Consider the following 13356-nt stretch of genomic DNA (forward strand, 5'->3'; position numbering starts at 1 on the left):
AAATGTAGTTGCCTTGCCTACTGAGATTTCTGTACTTCAGTGATGTGCCATTTTTTTTAAAGGCACAATAACTTGTGCATGTGCCTGAGTCTCCATATTCTCCCTAAAACTTCATCCTATTATGTGTCCTGCAGCCCGTCTGAGGGGTGAATGAAATCCTCGGTGAATGAAATCCTCACTGAATGTACATATCAAATTATCTATGTGATTTTTCACTGAGAGGTAGTCAAAAGGAGGAAGAAGTAATTTTATTCTCCTCCTTGTTCTTGAATAAACAGAAGAAAAATAGCTTTTCTGGACAAGGCGGAAACTGAGAAGGATCGACACATTGTAAGTACAGCTGCCTTAATGTATGGGCACTTATCATCTCTTCTGAGAGTTTAAGAAGCAAACTTCTCCAAATAGTGCTTGGTAACTTATTGTTATTTTAGAAGTCAGTCTGACCTGTGATAAGTAGTGCTCCATTCCACTAACACACCCAGGAGATGGGTCTATGCAGTTCAGTCTAATAGAGATGACAGGCAATACATATAAAATATGTTTACAAAATTTAAAAATTAAAAAACAAAAACAAGTGTGGAAAAAGAGAAAAGAAGAGGGTCAAAGGAATAAAGTTGCTTTTATACAAGAAATATGCTAGAAATCTTCCAATGGTTCTGAACTTCTTCTGTGCTTGAGCTATTCTCTTTCATTTGGAACAGACAAGGGGGAAGGCTGTCTCTGAATAGTCCCCCAACTATCAAAATAAATGGGGCTACTAAATAACATAATTATTTAGTCATAAATAACAAACCAGCTGTTAGAATGGCCTCCTTAGACCTTGGAAAAAATGTTGAATTCTTGAGTCAAAATAATAATCATGGCATAATCCTCAGAAGCATGCATCATGATCAGATTCTGACATCATCCTGTGGGGGAGAAACTGTTTTCCTCCTTCTGTTCTTGCTTATGACACTTTTGGGTGGAAGAAAAATCTGGAAAAGAGGATCTCCGAAGCACAGGAGCACCCCTTGGGCAGAAATGTGCTGCCTGAAGTACATGTTCTCCTCAGTTCTACCAAACTATAAGGCTTATTTGCTAGAAACTGGGAAGCAGAGCAAAGATGAGCTGATGTAGGAGCTGAACACCAGGACTCTGATGGGAATACTCCTGGCAGTTCAAATGGAGGAATCACTTGTTGTGTAGGATGCTCTAGAGTAGCACAAATTTCTGCACCTTTCCCTCTTTTGATCCCAGATTAGAATACACAACCCAGAAAAAAGGACAGATGCTTATCTTCTTTTCCCTCACACCTACTGCAATTTATCCACAGTTCTCTGAAGTTTTACCAGTTAAAGTCACAGTACAAGCAGTTTGGACAAGATTCAGAAAGTGGATTTCCAATTAATTTCTTTGTCATTCTTTGACCTTCTCTCATTTGGTGTTGGCCACATGCCGTTCTTGCTGCAGTCCACGGAAAATGAAACAGGATATTAAACTATTAATTTCTTCTTTGCTTGCTGCCTCAGTTTCTTATCTCAGCAATACACAGCTACTTCTTATCAAGATTACAGTTTCCAGAATGTTAAGCCCTGTAAAGTTCTTCAAATCATGTGAAAGAGTGGCACAAATTGTTGCTCAGATGGAGAAGGGGATAGAGAAATTGCTGTTTCAGAAGAGACAAATGATGTACTTGGTCTTATGTCCAGTTCCTGACAGCTGCAGCCAACTGGACCAGAAGAATGCAAAAACTCTATCAGGATCTTCCCAGGTACATCTATATGTATATATATTTTAATTAGTCTTATTGATATACCTTACTGTATCACGTTGCATAAGTCAACTCCTTACCTTAAATAGTAACCAGCAATTTCCCTGGTACACACCCATGTGTTGATTCATTGCCCTTACAATGTCTCTTTAAGTTAACTGCAATATTACATATTTCAATGAGCTTTTTGTGCTGATATTACTTGAATCCCATGCTTTCAACCGGGATAAGTTTAGAAAACATCAATTCAATGTGCACGTGTCAATCCGGGCTGACACTCACCAGGAGAAGAGTCATTGAGAGGGTTCAGAGCAGCTGCCCTTCGTATCTTCTCCAGACAAGTCTCTTGCTCCTTTTTAATGATGCAGTTGGAGTGAGTTGCTGTGACCTGACATGTGAAGAAAGGACAATTACAAATTTGAAATAGTTGGGGAGTTTATGAAGATATATTAGCAAGCTCTGAGGTCCTGAAAGAGAAAAATCCTCAGAAGGGAAGAGGAAACTACAAAGGATTCCTTATCTTGCTCAAAAGACTTTGGGCTAAACTGTGCTCATAAGTTTTTTTGTATTGCTCTATCTGTAAAAAGTATAATTTCCAGTGTGTTTGCTTTCTTTTATCACAGTTCTTCCTCTTATAAGGCTCAAAGGAAAGAAATCATTCAAAGGGGAATCAAGAATTAATTGAGACTCAGTTTGGACTTCCATCAATTTCTAATGAGTTTTGGGCATTACTTTTACCTCTCTCTCAGGACTCAAAGCTAAATTAAAAGCTCTTTCTCTCAATCTTTCACCATGACCACTTCTTAATGGTTTCTTCTTCCTTTCTTCACAGTGAATACAAAGCAGCTTTCTTGTCAAAAGAGAATGCAATGCCAATTAAATTGAGATGACTTGACCCAAAGCTCTCTTTTTTTTTTTTTTTTTAATCTTTACAACCTTAAGGTAGTCCACTACAAGAAAGAAAGAGAAACAAAACAAACAAAAAAAAAGTACAGAAAAATGAGCCTATAAGAGGAATGTTGTGGCCAACAGAATGCAAGCAATCTCTAAGCAGCTACAAAATAAGAACGGAACCTGTTCTCAGAAATCAATCCAAGATTTTATTCCTTCTGCATTGAATGTCCAGGAGATATAAATTTAAAGGAAATAAATACAATCTCAGATTTCACTAGATCAATTTAAAAGGACAATGCAAAGGTTCAAAACACACTCTGAAAAACCCCAAGAAAATCAGTGCATGTGTTGAAGGTGAGATAGGCAATCCTTGCTCACTGCAAGCAATTTTCCCCTGCTGCATATTTCCCATATCCTATACAGAGTGAAGATCTCTCTTGAAGATCATCACTCTTGAGGATGGACAACTACAGAGGTTGTATATCTCCCAAGTGGTCGTTTTCCCTCACTTGTTAAGTAAATGTGATGGGACAAACAAACAAATTAATACCTGAACTCAATCTACTAGTACTTCAGGTTATTTGGGAGACTTCATCCATATAGGTCAATCTTACTTCCTAGCAGAGTGTGATACTTTTTAGCATATGATGAGGGAATCCATTTGCATTGCTAAGCATCGACCTGCCACTACACACTTCACACCCACTTAGAACAGATCCGAAGACACATATCATCCTGGTTTGGTGATGCTTGTGTTCTGCATGCTAGGAAGGAGAGCCATCTGCACATGTTTGACATTATGACAGTTGTGAACTGCCATCCCTACTTGTATTTCAAAGACAGAGAGGACTTCGGAATGAGCCTCTCCAGGAAAGCTTCACTCTCCATCTGCAGAAATCCATAAGGATTCACAGTTTCACCTCAAAGAGCCAGAGCCATTTTTAAGTGCTGTTCTTCCCAGGAATAAGTATCAGCAGTTTTCTCAGTGGGATTGATCAGACATAACCATTTTAGGTTTGTTTGTCTTCAAAACAAACCATGTGCTGTCCTAAGGGCTCTCAAGGGCTAGGAAAATACATATTGTCACAAATCTCTGGAATCTCCCAGGAAAACAAAGCCCTTGGCTATATCATCCCATAAATCTCACGGAAAACTGGTCAAACTGGCCAATATTCAAATTCTGAGAATTTATTAAGAAAAAAAAAAAAAAGAGAGAGAAAAGAGAAATAGCAAATAAATAAGGCTTGTGCTGCCAATACTGGTTCAGTCCTTATACTTGCCCAGTCCCAAATGGGATGTCTTTTATGAACTGAGTATAGGAACATACCAGGCTCTATGGTGTACAGCATGTGTAGGTTACAAAAGTTGTCCTTTTATATTTGCCAAATCTAAGCAGGCAAGTTAAAAATAAACTAAAGGAAATGTTTCTTCACATGGTTATTTTTTACCTGTGGGACTCTTTCAAACTTGATATTGTGGATGTTAGGTGCTTCTAGGACTTTTATGGATATAAAGTCCATCAAAGGATACTTAGAAAAAAAAAAAAGAACTAACTACTGATGTCCTCTGGGGTAGTCATAGACCTTTAAAATACTCAGTTTAGAATCTGTTTACAGTCAAAGGGCAAAAGAATGTGATTTATCCTGCCTATTTTAGTCATCTTTGTTAGTGTAAGGTAAGTCATAGACAGGATTTGCCTGACTATAAAGAGAACCTACATTGAATAGCTCAGATTTTATTGTTTTCATTATAAACAGCTGTGTTTAGTCAGATGAATGGTCTGGTCCAGGAGGTATTTAAGATGCAATGCTGAAGGTGAAGAGGGAGGACTGCAGTGATATGCTCCACCTGCTCCTGTAGCTTTTCCAAAGCTATTGATCTTGGCAGGATGCTTTGATGTCACCCTCTATAACCATCTTTATGCTGTTTCATAGCACTTTCCCTCAACACTCTTCCACCCATATTTTTAATGTTACTCCCTTTGTTATGGACTGAACATAGAGTTTTTGTGCCTGCAGCTGCTGAGTCCATCTCTAACAACTGAGCAGCAGAGCACAGTTCAAATGGAAGTGTAATCACAATCCTTCATGGCCTCCTGATTTTGTTTCTTTTGCCTCAAGGACATTTGCAGATTTCTGAATTCAGTAGAGACAGTCTGGTTTCGGTTTCCAGGAAGATATCAGTGATATGTGCAGTTAAAGAATACTTTGACACATACTAGAAACATCAAGAAACCCGGTGGGAATTGCATGCAATTCATATATTTTATATTATTATTACTCCCAAAGGACTGAAGGAGTTTGACTCACAGCAATTCTGAAAATCTAATATTTATATAGATACCACGAAATCAATCAAAAGATAGTCAATCCTAAAGCACAGGAGCCTTGAATCTAAAAACATTGAAGAATAAAATTCTGGCAAACATATTCAGATGAATTCTTTAAAACTACAAATGCAACAAATGCTTTTGCAACTGTAAGAGTATAAAAAAAGACAAATGCAACTACTAAAGATACCCTAAATATGCAAAAATTTGACAGCTTTTCTTTTTCTTCATTTATTTATATTAAGGTCATTATTTTAGAAATAAACTGACACGTGCTGTGCATAGCTTATGTTCGCTTGAAATTATAGCAATATTAATTGCAATCACATTTGCAATCTAAATATATTGTCTCACACATAGTCTCAAGACACTGCTTTATTGTAAGCTGTTCTATTAATAAAGCCACTGTTAGTATATAAAACTGAGCAAGCACCAGGTTAATGCCCCTGTCCAGGTCCAGACCTAACCTAGTCAGATTTGTAAACTGGAAAAGCAAATTTGAGGGTCACTAGCTCAAGCAAGACCTTCCAATCCTCAGAGGAAGAAATCAGGTAGGGGGAAATTTTCCACTCTCTGGATATCTTGGACACTGCATGGCATCCCCAATGGCAAAAGGCATGTAAATTTTGGTACTTGAGTCATTTTCCCAGTTACATCAAGTGGACACAGGTCTCCTCAATGTAAAACCAAGGCCTTGTCTGTGAATGGGAACTTCATCCTTGTGTCACTGTCAGAGAGGAAGGATTTCTTCCTGTACACAGGAAGAAATGTTCAAGTGGCTGGGAGGATATGAAAGATTTTTGAGATGCCAAAAGCTGTGAACTGAAAATGGTCTCAGCATTATCCAAACTGATTTGGGCCAATAGTTAAAAAAAAAAAAAAAAAAAAAAAAAAAAATCCCCTAAAGTCTAGATTGGAAACCTGAGCCTTCAGACTACATATATTCATTTAAAATATATTGTTCTTTTCATTTTACTCTCTTTAGGGAAATCTGCATTTTGTAAAAAACATGACTCAACTCCATGAGTTTACCCCAGTGGAACTGCAGAAGTGAGAGAAGTTACCAGTGCTCTTGAGAAACTCCAGGTTTAGGCAATTGGTTTGGAAGAATAGTCCAAACATATTTGGCATTTTCATTTCTACAAAGACCTGATCAAATATCGTATTTTAATACCATTAGTTGACCTTTCATCCTTCATGTTTCCATATTCTACCTGTAAAGGCCTTATTCAGATTAATGAAAAATGAATATATCCACTCCACTGAGGATGTGTCTGTTTGGACATCATATTAATAAAGAAAAGCACAATGAAATACAGGAAGAAACAAAGAAACCAAAAAACCCTTTACTAAGTCCTTCATAGACAGTTTTTTACATCAACATAAGCTATAAAGATAAACAGATTCTGATTCATCTGTTGTCAAAGTGTTGTCTCTAAGGTAATATGAGAAAAGATTTTAATCCATCAGGTTTATCAGCTCACCCACTTCACAGTGGATTGCACTTGTTACCAATTCCATCATGGTTGGATATCATTTTTTAAAAGTTAGCTTAAAATAAAATAAAATAAAATAAAATAAAATAAAATAAAATAAAATAAAATAAAATAAAATATTCCATAGTATGAGGGAAATATAGAAAGGAAACTTACTTTGCAATGGGAACATTACTGGATTTTATCCCTATTCCTACTAGGCAATGATTCAACAGGTCAAACTATGGCCAAAGCTTGCAAATCATCCTGTTAAAATTATAGTTCTTTGGGAAGGAGCTCTGGTTATCTGGATTTTTTTCAGAATTTATTTACATCATTCCTAGTCCCCACAACACTGGCTTGGCATTAAATAAATTGTTGTCTCCAGGAAGGCCTTACGTTGTTACTTGATTGCGTTTTTGTCTGCCTGCCTAAATGACACCCAAACTACTGCAATTTCAAAGCACTCGAGACAAAGCGAAAGGGTAAAGCGATTAGAAACTTATTCAAACCGAGGCACAATTGTACAGTCTTCGGCATAGTTTTGACACTATGCTTTAAGCAAATTCTGCAAAAAAAAAGACAGAGCAAGCTGCCAAAACAGGGCACTGTTGCCTTTCAAGCTGGTTTGTACAAATTAAGATACAGTTACCTCCTAACATCGAATGGCTCCTTGAGAGATGTCTGTCTCACAGCAGATTAGAAAATAGCTGCAACATAATCAGCAGATCCCTTCACCTGATGGATACCTTCCGAAGTGGTAGGTCTGCACAAAAGATGTGTGTTATGCAACATGGGGTACAGGCTATTTTTGAGTTTGCCCTATAACTGGGTTTTCATTCTGGAGATCAGCGGTAAAAACTCCTTGAACATGATGAGGAAATCTCTGTATGGTTTCTGGCTTCTTCTGAAGCAGCTGGCATCTTGAGTTATACCAACATTTTCCTTTATCCTATCTCTAATAGCAGGCGATCCCATATGATGTCTCATAAAGTGTTTTACTGGAGGGGAAGAACAACTCGCTGGGAAAGTGTTTAGAAATCCTGTTAGACACAATGCGTTTGAAGTAAATTTTCCAAGTTCAACAACCTGTTCCACTTGCAACCTGCAACCACATTATGTAAAATGGATTTCTCCTGCTGTTCCTCAGACTTTCTCCTCCAAAGATTCATCTCCACATAGCTATTTTTTATTCAGATTCAGCAGAAGAGTTTAGATAGATCAATAAATGGAAATCACTGGAGTGAAAGTTGTAGGGTAGGCTTTACCTTTGTTAATGCATTACATCCTGCTAAGAAATGAGGAACATATTTAAAGAAATCTAGGATAAAGTGTTCAGAGTCAGATGAACACCTGCAAGCCGGGAACAAAATGAGGTGAAATCTTTCATTTCTGTCCACCCTGGGACATACTGCTCCCCTAATCTGGGGAATTGCTTCTCTGATGAAGTGAACATTAAGGTGAGAATGATTTTGCTTTTCCAGTTTCAAGATTTGCTATGAAAAATCTCCATCTTGTCAAAAAGGCTCTAGTCTGGTCTCTTTTGGAGCCTAAAGGCTCTTAGCTGACCTCTGAATAAAGGATTTTATTGCTAATAGCTGACCCATAAGAAGGGCTCTGGTCTTTATCCTGACGTATACTTGGAGCTGCCCTTTCTGAGAGCAGTAGCAACAGATGAAGGGCTTGTTCCACTCTCCTGTTCCTTCCAGAAGATTCCTGGGAGAATATCTTGTATTTCACTAGACAGTACTAGTAATATAGTGATGCCCCCTATTAAAAATAGCCTTTGAAAGCTGTGTTAGGTGTGAGAGCAACCCCAAATGAGGAGGGCATAAAAGATAGTCTAAAGCTGTGTTTACCTTCTTTTTCTGTGTCGTCCTGATTTTGTGTTTAGAGTCCAGTCCCTCAAACACCTCTGCCTTCATCCGGTGGCTGTGAGATCATTATAACTCATAGCTATTTTCTAGCCCCATATATGACATTTACTTTTCAGGCAGTAGCATACAACCACAGCATAAAACATGCTGGAAGGGACTTGAGGAGGTCTCTAGCCCGAACTACTGCTCAGAGTAGGGTCAGGAAAGGGATCAGAACAGATTGCTCAGGAGTTTGAAAACCTCCAAGGATGGAGACTGCACAACCACTCTGCTTCAATGTTTAACTGTCTTCATTCCCCTTATGCCCAATCTGAGCCTCTCTTTCTCAGCCTGTGACCATAGTTTCTTATCCTTCTGCCATGCAGCACTTTGAATAACCTGGCTCCATCTACTTGATGATGTTCCCATAGCTTTTAGAATGTTGCTGTTAGGTCTCTCCAAAAGCCCTTTCTTCTTCAAAATAAACAAGCCCAGCTTCCTTAGCTTGTCCTCATAGGTTGTCTTTGTGCCTTTCCACTGAACTCATTTTAGTTCATCAGATTTTTTTGTAACGAGAGACCTAAAACTGGATGCAACAATATAGATTTTGGTCTAACAAGTACCGAGTACAGGGGCATAATCACTTCCATTGACCTTCCAGCTTTGTATTTATTAATACAGCCCAGGGTGCTGTTGGCCTTCATCTGACTTCCTTAGGATCTTCACAGCTTCCCATTCTGTTACATCAAAGCAACCAAGTAGCTGAAGGGATTATCACAGTGAAGAACTCTTGATGAGTTTCACTTGGCTCTAAGGCAGAGGGAATCTCTGCTAGTGTGAAACTTCTTTCACTGTGGGGACACTGGGAAACGGAGAGGCTTTTAGGAGTCCTTCATTTGTCATGCTGCCGGATGCCACATTCATTTGAAAGGCAAGCTATTGTTATTATTCATTATTATTTGCCCATTTATACTTCATTACATTTAAACAAAAGCCCGAGGAGAAAAGATCTAAGACAGGAAATTTGTTTTGTGCAGGCTCCCAGCAAGTTCAATAGAAACCCCATCTGAGTCACACTTGGAACAGAGACGTATGATCAACAGCTACAGGAGGCTGCAGAAACACTTTCTCCACAAGCACACATATACCCTACCCAAGGGAGAGATCTTTAATTAATCCACTAATCAAATTAAAGCTATTTGCGCTCGACTATCACACACATTCCTTCCTTTCACTCCTCCCTCCAAACACTTCCAACAAGCGCATTTTGCTGTAGCTGTTATTCTAATATTCCCCAAATGGAATATTTGGAAATATATGGAAATGGGGCTGGGGAGAACACTGAAGAACGGAGGCAAAAAGCTTATTACAACAGTGGTAACATGAAGCACTCAAGTTCATTCTCAAATTCACTCCTTCTTTCAGCACTAAGAGATACTGGTTCAAATATTGTACCAAAGTGTGTGTGTGGAGGGGCAAAAAAACAAAACTCAAATCTCACAGGGAACTCTTTACACAAAAGATTGCACCTAGATGAGCTTTCTCAGTAGGCCCTTCTTTCGCATTCCCATCTCTGGAAGGTTTCTCTGCTGTTCCACTGCAAACACTCAAGAGGGGAAATAAAGTATCTGCTCATGAACGAAATGAAGGAACTGCCTGAATGTTGTTTCAGAGCACCAGCACAGCGAAACGAGCCAGCATGGAGCTGAGCAGAGGGAATTAAGGAAGAGAAACAGGACAGGGAAACTTCCTAATGATGAACAGTGAGATCGTATATGGAAAAAGCAACAGCACTAGCAACACTATTTCTGAAGGAAAGGTAAGAGTTGTCTTAAGAGACTTTTATGAACAAATAATGAAGAAATATGAAGATGGGACTTTGGTGGCACTTCCATGGAGGAATGAACAGTGGTAGTTGAAGGATGTTGCTGGCGGAGCTATGGGACATGAGCTACTGTGTTCCTCTGCAGTCCCAGGTTATGACTGCAAACAATGGGTGAAAAACAGTATAGAAACACATTTGTAGTTCCAGGGCTTGTCTCTTGCTAGTGCCCAAAATGAGATCACTGGGTGACTTGGCAGTTCTGGGCATTGCACTATGGCTTCTGAAACCCTCATAAGGTGAATCTCATACCCGTTCTTCCTTTTGAAAACCACTGTTTGTACGCTGTTTTTCCTCCTTCAACACCTCAGATTTTTAATGGCCATCTGATCCACCAAACTCTCCTTGGACACAGGATTTAATCATTCCCGATCACCAAGAGCTCTTTGACAGTTCATTTAAATGCAATTCTCAGGAAACAATCTCTGGTTATATGCCATTATATCATGATGGAGAATTACTAAGCTCTGGGTAGGTAAACGGTTGCCAAAGACATGATCAGCTCCACCAACACAATTCCCTGCATTGACGTGGCAGCCAGTAGTCAGTGTGTTTGTGATTCATAGTAATGTAGCCACATGCAACATTCCTGTCTTGGGCATTTGAAAACTTAAAACTTATACACTTTTAAAGATGAATTAGATGTCACTGAAAGCAAGAAGTCACATTGTTCACATAACTCTTGTTAAAGGACCCAGTTCTTCAGCTAATGTATATTGACAAATAATGCTTTGCACTGGAAGATATGGATTTGTGTTTAATCCCATAACCTGTACTTTTCAGAACGTGAGAACAAGCAGCTTTGAGATGGACTCGTGTCTTGTGACCTGAATGTGATTGGAGTGTGTCCCCCTCAAGCACATGCGGTAAAGAGGAGATGTTTGACCTGAATTCCTGATATTACAATGGTAATAGGACTGTAAAAAAACATGGTAAAAATGGATGGTAAAATATCACTTTCATATATTCTATTAAATAGAAACCTATTCCCAGACTCACTGTCTGATGTGTTTCACTGTATTAGCCACAGTAAAAATGCTATAGGCAGGCCAAAATACCTGAGATTTTCAAAGACACTTAAATGATACAGGAGTACAACCCCACCAGTGTGTAATCAGAAAAAATATTTTTTTAAAAAAATAAATCCACCTTTTTCCTTTCTTTAATCACAGAACTTGAACTCCAAACATCTCAGATGAGGTTCAGTGTGACATATAGCTGCACTTTCTTTTCATGCACTAAAAAAAAACCTGATCCACCAATCTAAATTCATTTTCTGAGGAGTGGGGAGCAGCAGTACTATAGATCGGGAGCAGAAAAATGGACTAGCAGTGGGAGATGAAGTGTCCTAGTCAGCTCCACACTAGGCAGCGTACATTATTTGCTACACGGTACCACAGGGGCAACTATAACCTTCTAACACTCAGTAAATCCTGACCTCTAGAAAACAGACCTGAAACCTCCTGTTTTAATATATACTTATTTTTTATAACAAGCTGTGCTATGTTCTACTTGTGATATGCTTTTACAACAAAGTTAACCATGGCTCCACCATACTACATGGGCACATCCTCAAGCAGGCTTCAAGAAGTTTTTATATGTGATGTGCTCCAAAATACCAAAATACAGTTGCAAAGTTTTTTACTGAAAAAAAAGACACAAAATGCCAGGTAGTATATCATCACATTTCTATTTTCCTCTTCTCTCATTATAGGATATGATTTATTTCAAGGACAGACGGTATGCAGGGATGGAGATGATCATCTTCTGAGGGCAGATCAAAGAGCGACTTTATTCCCTCCAAAATCTGCAGGACTTGGATCCTTTTCAAATCCTGGCAGCTTAGCCACCAGTCTCACTTACAGAATTCTGTCTTGACCCAGATTCTGCTCCAGCATTTTCTGCTTTACCACAACAATGAAATTTGCTCCGATAGCTGAAGTGAGACCTTACTGAAAAACAACAGAATCAGAAGGTATTTTATTTCCTTTGTGGAACATCCCATGTTGTGTTCAGCCCCAACAAAATGCAGCAGACACCTAACGCGTTAAGTCAGCCACTCTGGCTGGCAGATACAAGGACATTTTTAATGCAGAACACAGTGGCACAGGGGCTCTCTCCAAGGATAACAGATGCTTCAGCTGTCCTGTTTGCATTTTTTAGGTCTCAGAATTTTTTGCATACTTAAGAAAGAAGAAATTCCTTAGTGTACAAAAAAAAAAAAAAAAAAAAAAAAGGAAAAATAAAGCCTTTGTGCACAGTTACTAATGAGCACTACAGAATATACATTGTCCAATATTCGTAATCCTTTATTCCCAAACACAGTTTGCTAAATCAATGGAAGCTTCAGTAAATTGGCATCTCAGAGACAGAGGGAAAGTTTCTGCTGAGGTATTTATGTAGGCAGCACCTTTAAAAGTGTCCTTATATATTGACCAAGTGAGACTAACTTTATCATTCTGGTCTTGAAAATGGGCATTTCCTCAGTGACTCTGACTGTATCATGCTCTCACTGATACCAGTTTCTGAAATCTTCAACCATCCTGGATCCTCACATCCCTGGTGTAGTACACATGCCAGCAGTGCAAGGCAAATCTCCACTCCAGCTGAGGTGGGAGCTGCACAATAGCTGCAGAAGACTCGGGAGACAGACCTTGGTTTGCTGGCCAGCCAGGAGTTCATGGTTATCACTTCATGGTTGTTGCTCTTAGGAATGCAAGAGTCTCAAAGGGGGTTGGTGCACAGGTTCAGATCGTACCCCTGCGGGAAAGCCCAGACAGAACCTGCAGTGACCAGCATTTCTCAGTTGTTAATCTTGTTACCTTCATTTCCAGCTCCTTAGTCTTATCCTTTCCTCCCCCAAAGATAATTTCTTCTCTGCTAATGTATTCCCAGTTATAGAGAGTAAACTCAGTCCTACCATGTATCCGATTTTCAGTTCTCAGGTACTTTGGCCCCTTAATGCCACTTCTATATCCTTACAGGTCCAAGGGTGCAAGGTTATACAGCTTTTCCTTTTTCTTTTTCTTTTTCCTTTTTCTTTTTCTTTTTCTTTTTCTTTTTCTTTTTCTTTTTCTTTTTCTTTTTCTTTTTCTTTTTCTTTTTCTTTTTCTTTTTCTTTTTCTTTTTCTTTTTCTTTTTCTTTTTCTTTTTCTTTTTCTTTTTCTTTT

The sequence above is a fragment of the Tinamus guttatus genome, unplaced genomic scaffold (assembly GCF_059628265.1).
Source record: "Tinamus guttatus ecotype Peru unplaced genomic scaffold, ASM5962826v1 Tinamus_guttatus_pri_ptg000982l, whole genome shotgun sequence".
NCBI classification, from domain to species: Eukaryota; Metazoa; Chordata; class Aves; order Tinamiformes; family Tinamidae; genus Tinamus; species Tinamus guttatus.